We start from the raw sequence: 8,363 nt of genomic DNA, 5'->3' as shown, positions 1-8,363 counted from the left end.
TAAAAAAAGAAAGAAAAAATCCCATGTATATGGGTCAATCAGTCCATAAATGCTGGCTGACTGACTCTGTCCTGCATGAGCTTGAAGTTCCCTGCAAGTTTAGGAGTCTAGTAAAAAATACCAGACCCAGGAAATGGGTCATGTTGAGTGCAAGCCATTTCAATGTGACAGCAGCCAAGTGAGAGCTGCCTGACAATCCATCGTCCCCCAGAGAAGCTTCCATGAAGACAGAACATGAGGACAGTGACCAAACGGTCCATCCCTTTTGGTCCAGAGATCCCAATGCTTGGCACACATGGGCAACAAGGTCAAAGACGGAGAGGAGTCCACATGCACCAAGATGTTTCTGACAGCATTTCCTATAGGAGAAAAGACTGGAATGTCTCCTGGAAAGTAGGTACTCTTTGATTGAGGAATGAGGAAATCACGAATGAAATGGATGAATGAAACAGAACAGCCTGTGCTGGAAGAAACAATGAGGCGCCATGAGCCCAGAAAAGCCCACGATGACTTAGACAGAATGATGCAGAGTAGGGTAAGAGAGCCAAGAAGACGGCACACACAAGACTACAGGGCATGAATGAAAAGGACTGGACAACAGAAACACCTGTAATCACGACCAAGCCTGCCATTAAGGAGACGAGAGAATGCACTTCCTTTCCCTCTTTGCAGAGGTGGGGTGCTATGGGTATGGAACGCTGTGTACACTGTCAGCTTTGATCGATGGCTTGGTTACTTATGGTAAATTGCTCTTTTCCTTTTTGATTCTTTGTTACAAGGGTTGGCTGGGGTGGGGCGGGGGAGAGGGATATATTGGGAATTAAAGGTGATATAAAACCAAAATATTTCAATAAAATATATTTTAAAAGAAGATTCAGGCCAAGGGGTGAGAGAGAGTACCAAACCCTCCATCTCAAGGGTGGCGGCAAGAAAATTCTACTCCAGTGATCTCCAGTGACAAGAAGCGCAGGGTGGGGCCTGCGGTGGCCTCATAGGTGAGCAGAAGCTGGGTCTGCCCAAACACTGACACCCCAAATCCACCACTGCCCCTCCCAGCCTTTCCAAAAGAAGAGCTCCTTCCTGTAGGTGGAGGGCCCCAGGAGTTTCCTGAAAGAACTGTCTGTTGCAGCATGATAGAATCCAGTGGTCCATGATCTTCAGCTCTAGCCATGGCAAGATATGGACAGCACCACTGGCTTCCTGTGGGGAGATTATTGGGCTTTGAAAAAGAAAATTAAGTGGGATCAGTATACGAGCAGCTTGGTGGAGCTGTGGAATCTATGGCAGGCAGATAGTATATGGCGACAGCAGAGGAGAGAGGAGAGTTCAGATTCGGCCTCAGACTCTCAATTGCTGTGTGACTGGTAGAGTGACTTCACCTCTGTACGCCTCAGTTTCTTCATCTAGAAGATAGAGATAAAAATAGCACCTATTTCCCTGGGTTTTGAAGATAAAATGGGACAGCTACATGGCCCAGTGGATAGAATTGAGTTCAAATCCAGCCTCAGATATTGACTAGCTACATGACCTTGGGCAAGTCATTTAAACCTGGTTTGCCTCATTTCCTCATCTGTAAAATGAGGATATTAATAGCACCTACCTCCTAGGGTTTCTGTGAGGACTAAATGAGATAAAAATTGTAGTGTTTAGCATGGTACCTTGCATACAGTAATGTTACGTAAATGTTAGCTATCATTTGTAAAATCCAACGAAAACCTTAGAGCACTACATAACTGGTAGCTATTATTAATTGTTGTTTTCATCATCATCATTATTATCATTAACTATGCTGTGAAGAGTTCAAGATGTCCTGACTTGTCTGATAGCCAGCTGGTGGCTTTCTGTGTTAGACCTAAGTCCTATCAGATAAAGAGAAGAGGGCTGCTATCTGTTTGAGGGCATGCCCTGAGGAGTTTGTGTCCTCCACCCCCCTTGCCAGTAGCCCATGAAGAAGGAGGTCAGTGACATGAGCTACCTTGGGGGCCACCCTCATCGTGATGATCTCAGAGAATTTTGTGACGATGTTAAAAGCACACCATGAAGGGGTTCCTTTGTCCAGAAGATACTGGTCTGAAGTAGTGAAGTGACGGGGTCTTGGTCACCCAGCGCCATAACTGAGTAGTGACCTTGAAAAGACCTTGTTCCATAAGAAGAAGCTTTTTCTAGGATTGGGCGGGCACAGTCAAACATGTAGAGAAAGTGTGGACACCATCACTCACCTTTTCGGTGAGCCTTCTGGTGGGTGTATAACAGGGGAGTAGCAGAAATAGAGCCCTCGAGCATCATGTAGAGGTATTCGAGTGGCATTTGAGGACCAGGTCAGCTGCCTCACAAAACACCAGGGATGTCTTTCTGCTGATGTTCCCTTAGCTACTCAGTCCTTGCTGTGTAGGTCATTGGCCAACTGTGGCAGGAGCTACTGCGTGAGGAGTTAGGGGCAGTGAGAGAGACCATGAAGTAGACATGATCTCACCAGAGGAGATCCTAATTTTCCTAGCTCCTGAAGCAGAGAACGTGGTTAACTATGGAGGGGGTGGGACCCAGAAACACAAATCTGATTAGAGGAGAAAGGACCTCCATACTGCTAGCAATGGGGGCAGAGGGTGGGGAGGTAAACATAGCTAGAGTTCTTTGCCCATGGAGTTTCCACATGGCAGCCATCCACCAAGGCCCACTCCCTAAACTCAGTGACTAATTCACTGAAATAACTCAGCCGTGTTATTTGGAACAAAAGGAAATGGACAGCAGTAAATGGGGGAAGAACCAAGGATTTTATTCGATGCCTTTCTGGACAGAATAGAAAGTACAAACAGGAAGACCTCAGAGAGGAAGGTTGTATATAAGTCCACCCTGCCCTACTCTGCTCAGATAAAACAATAGTGAGATACATCAAAGGAGGGGAGAAAGTAAACAACCTACAAGCATACAGAACACAGTGAGTAAATACTACACACTGAGGGCTAGTGACTTGAAAACATCATAGTGAAAGAGATAATAAAACCATAAGTTCTATGTAATCCCCAGAAGGAATAGGAAGAAACTCCTTAATTAAGGAAATAATTAAAAGAAGAAATAAAGATGAAAATTAGTGCAGAAATTAGAACTCTCAAGGAAACATAAGAGAAAAAGAAGAGAGTAGACAATTGCAGAGTCATTATGAAGACTCTAAAACAGTATAGGATCTGAAAAAGAAGGGAATTTTTGTTACTAAAAAAAAAACCACAAATGAAATATAATTAGACAGAATGGAATAAAAAAAAAATCCTGGAAGAACACATTGAGTCTGTAAAAGTCATAGGGACTGACTTTGAAGTGAGCTTATTTTAGGATCATAGGCATGCCAGAAAAGCACTGTGAATCAAAAATTCTGAATATCATGCAGCAGGAAACGATATAAAAAAACTGACCAGAAATATTGGAAACAGAGGGCAAGATACAGATCAATAAAATTGGTACGCTACCAAAAGAGACAAATCAGTTTAACTCACTAGGAAATGTAGTAGTTAAACTTCAGACTTTCAATGTCAAGCAATGAAAACTAATAAAATTCACATTTACATAGCATTTAAGGTTTGCAAAGCTCTACACAAATTGCCTCATTTTATCTGTGTAGCTATAAGACAGGTGATTTTATTACCCCCACTTTACAGAAATTGACTTGTCCATAGTCCCAAGTCCCAGAAGTGGGATTCAGTTAGTCCATTGGTAAGCATTACTTATTAAGCACCTAATGTGGGTCCGGCACCGTGCTAAGCACTGGGGACAGACAGAAAGGCAAAAGATGGTCCTTGCTCTCCAGGAACTCATAGTCTAATGGGTGAGACATCATGCAAACATCTATATACAAACAAAATAGAGACAAGATAATTGAAGATAATCAAGAGAGATTTAAAACAAGTCCTCCTCCAATATTCTACACTATTCTACCTCTCGTAGCCTTAGTTATCAAGAAAAATCAATTCAAATAGTCTAGAAAGACTCCTGATGAAAAATCAAAGCAAAGACGGGAAGATGATATTCTGAAAAGGAGACCAGGCTGCACCCCGAATCAGTCAATCAATGAGCATTCATTAAGCACCTACTATGTGTAGGGTGGGAAGAGCAGGATGGAGGGGTGGAGTGCCCAAGCACACAGCATCCTCTTTCATGACTTCCAGCCTCTTGGAGAGGGATGTCAGAAGATGGCCAGAGACCATTAGTCACTGGCCCCATCCCAGCACTCTTGTTTTCCCCCACTCTTCTACATGCCAAGGATGGCTCCCAAGGTGCTCTGGCTTGGCTGAGTTCCACTTCCTCCTCCAGAGTCTGGCTAAGGGGTTGTGAAGCCTTCCCTGGCCTTCTTAGCAGGACATCTCTGCCCTTCCTCTACTTTCTCAGCCCTTTCCTCAAGAAGGGCTAATTTTTCCCCTTGTTGCCTTCCCTGCCCAGCCACTCCATGACTGCAGATATGGAGAGCCATCCTCCAGCTCCACTGACCTTTAGTCATCCGACTGCTCAGTCAAAAAAGCAGATTACTTAGAACTGGAGAGGGCAGAAGAGGGTGGAGGAGCTATTGAGCAGGGACCTCCAAGCAGCCCGAGCTGGGAAATCTGACCAGCTCCATGTTTCCCTCCAGACAAATCGGTGCGGAGTCTTTGCTTTGCTCAGGAGGAGTTCAGGGTCAGGGAGGAAGATTCACCATACTGACCTACCCCAAGTAAGGTAAGAAGCAGAACAGGAGGCTGGAGGGGGATTTTTGGAAGGGGTGTCAGTGCTGGAACCCCAAAGCACTGCATATCCTCTATCCATGAAGGCGACAGAGGGTCTGCAAAGTTGGAAAAGGTAGGAAGTCCCTCAGGGAGCAGACTTCCACCACAAACACAGATAGCAACCCCCTGTAAACTTAGGACAGGAAGAGGTACTGTGGTCCAGCGGACAGCCTGATTTCACTGGGCTGGTGCTCAGAGAAAAGCCATACGCTCCATCCCGAGGTTGGTCCTTGGAGGCTGTCTAGATTTCTTGCTGCATCCAGAGACAGACCTGGGCTCAGTTCCCAGTTTGATTCTTGACTCCCTGGATGAGTCCTTTAGAAGATCGGATGAGACCCTATTTGTAAAGTGATTCTCACAGGTCCTGGCACGTAGTAGGTGCTTATGCCCTCCTCTCCCTCATCTGCACCTCTGGACTTCCGGCTGCACATGAATGAAGTGGAAGGGCTGAACCAAGTGATGGACCTCCCCCCAGCCCAAGATCTGTGATGTCTCCCTATTCCTAAGCTCCTATCTATCTCTAGACAAACCCCATCCCAAAGCCTCACCTTGTGTCAGTACCAAACCACTACCTTAAATTTATCTCCAGTCTATGACCTGACCCTCCTCTCTTCTTAGCCCCTCTCTTCCATACCTTCCTGTCCCATTTTTCATTCCCTACAAGGCCTTCTCTTCAATCTCTCACACTCTGTTGGCTCTCTTCCCCACCACCTGCGTTGTCTCGCTTCCTTTCACAGTGAAACATCTAACAAGAATCCCACTGCCTCTACTCCCTCGGCTCCTCCCCTCACCACTCTGCTGAAGAACGTCCCCCTCCCCAGTTGCCAGCACTGTCCTAAGCACCGAATTGAATGACCTTGTCTCAGCTCATCTCCCTCGGCCTCTGCTGTCGCAGCTGCTCCTTCTCTGGGCGGCTGGGGTGGGGGCAAGGCAATGGAAGGCTGGGTGGGTGGCAGAGTGTGCTGATCAGAATTCCTCCCAAGCTGCCGGATGCACTGGCTACTCGTGACAGAGGGCGGGGATGCATAACCCTCCATTTTGAGGGCGTTGTGATCTCCAGGCCCACTCAGTCAACAATCATTTATTAAGCACCTACCATGAGTCAGGTGCTGTGCAATGGAGAGGCAAAGAAGGGCAAAAAAACAAAACAAAACCCTATCAATCTCTGCTCTCAAGCAACTCAGAGTCTAATGGGTGAAAATCTAGCCTTCCTCTAGCAAAGTGATGCCTCTCTCCCAATCAGTAGGCTCCCATCAAACCAGTCGAAGAGTTAGCTGGGTCCACTGGAAGTCTTCCTCGTCTTTTGGCCCCTGTTTCCTGTGACTGTTCCTGTGCTCAGTTCACTTGCCTGCTTCTCCCTATGGCATCAAAGATTCTGGCTTGGTGCCTCGTTTTCTCACTTGGTCTACCTAGAGTCAGAGCCTGCTGGTTCCTCTTTACCTAGGACGTAACAATAAAGAAATCCATCTTTCTGTCAGGTATGAACCAAACAGCCATAGTCCCCAAACAATTATTTGATTTATAATTCTCAGTTGTAAATTTAGATGAACTGATGAAGCCGCTGTCAATTCATTCGCTGTTCTGCCTTCAAACAGGTATGATCATCTGAGAGGAAGTTCTTTATCTGGTCTGTTAATTAAGGAAGAGAACTGTGGATTCTATCAACCAGTATTTTTTAAAATCTATTTTCAATACTTTTATGCAGTTACCTTATTTCCAATTTCTTAATATTCAGGTAGATAATTGTCATATTTTTATGAGAGAATTATGACAATTAAATTCACTCTGCATATCCTTTCTTCAAGGTCAGTCACTTTGGCTTGACCAGAATGTATGTGTTCATCCAAAATTGTCTTTTTCTTCTGCTTTGTTAAATTTTCTTCTGCTTCTTATTTTTGAGTTCCAATTTGATGGTCTTTTTTATTCAGAGACAGTACTATCTTGGCAAGATTTCCCATCATATGTTTTCAATAGTTTACTCTTGTTTGTCTATTACTTTCTTCTTTCAGAGCTCTGATTTCTGACTTTATTTATTCTTTTAAAAGTTTTATTTATTTTTAAACTATTCTGAAGATTCTTGCTCTTATTACATGATTTCTGGGGGAGCTGCAGGATGTATTGCCTTGTTCTCTTTTTCGCTGGTTTGTTTTTGTTTGTTTGGCTGGTTATAGATCTCTTCTTTAAAGCACTCCATTCATCCATTTTATTGGAATCTTTTGGGGAACACTTTTTTTTTCGTTTTTTCTTTTTGATGAGTCCTACTGTGGGTTTATGTGCTTGGGGGCTGGCCTTTCTCTCTTATCCCTTTCAGCTTTTCATCTTCACCTTTCGGCTACGATTCCTGATGATTTTGACCAAGCCTCCCTTACCATTCCCTCTTCATGTTGTGCCTGTCTACTTTCCCCTGCCTTGGCCCCTTGGATTGGCCATAGCCTCCTTGAGATCCACAGTTGAGCTAACTTCTTTTCCCCACTTCTGGCTCTGTGGCTGTGTCTCCCTCCTATTTCTGCCCTCCTCCATAGCCATATCCTCTTTCTGTTCAGGCAACTTCTTACGGGCGTGAGATGAGTCTACAGTATGTGTGCGCTCTTACTAATCTCTGGACAAGGATCTCTCACTGAGAACACCAGCAGTTGAGTTAATGTTTAGACTACTTTGGAATTATCAATCAATCGATCCCTAGACATTAAGTAAGCACCTACTATGTGACAGGCACTGTGCAAAGCACTAGATTAGGTGATTTGGAACCCTCTATTTCCCTATCTGGCGACCCAGAACACAATACAAATGGCCCCCAGTCCCGTGTGATCACCCCTTTTGCTTCTACATCCATGGTGGCAGAGTAACCGAGAAGGGGCAGAGAGAGCTAAGAACGACACCATCTTTATACCACCCATAATCTATCCTGAGTGTGAGAACGGTGTCTAATGACCAGTAAGTAGATTACTGCAGGAGAATGGGGACTATCTCAATACTGGCACTCTCGCTATACATGGAACTAGAAGACAGAGGGAAATGTGTTTGTGGTTCTCTCATAAAAATATGACAATTATCTACCATGAATATTAAGAAATTGGAAATAAGATAACTGCATAAAAGTATTGAAAATAGATTTTAAAAAATACTGGTTGATAGAATCCACAGTTCTCTGAAGAAGAGAAAGTCCAAGCTTAACACAAAGACATGTAATTAATCAACCAATGAGCATTTATTAAATTCCTACTTTGTGCCAGGTTTTGAATGTTGAGTAAACTAAGACAAAAATAAAACTATTCGTATTCTTAAGAAATTTACACTCTTTAGGGGAGAAAACATATGATATATAAATGCACACAAGATAATTGAGAAGGGAGACTTTAAGAAGAACTTGCCAGTGGGAGAAGGGAGGATATTCCAGGGTAAGCCAGGAACAGGGCTGGTAGGCACTCAGCGTAGGGCCTGGAACATAGTCGTTGCTTAATAAGTGTTTATCGATTGACTGACTGATGGGTAAGATGTGCCAGGTAGAGGAGGCCCCAGGGACTAGGAGAAGTTCCAGGATGACACAGCAGCTGAGACATGATTTCAAGGTCAGGAATGGAGCTGGGAGGTGAATGAAGGCAGGTGGGCCCTGCC

The sequence above is a fragment of the Vombatus ursinus genome, unplaced genomic scaffold (assembly GCF_900497805.2).
Source record: "Vombatus ursinus unplaced genomic scaffold, bare-nosed wombat genome assembly UNPS02014159.1, whole genome shotgun sequence".
Lineage (NCBI taxonomy): Eukaryota > Metazoa > Chordata > Mammalia > Diprotodontia > Vombatidae > Vombatus > Vombatus ursinus.
This window is presented reverse-complemented; position numbering follows the sequence as displayed.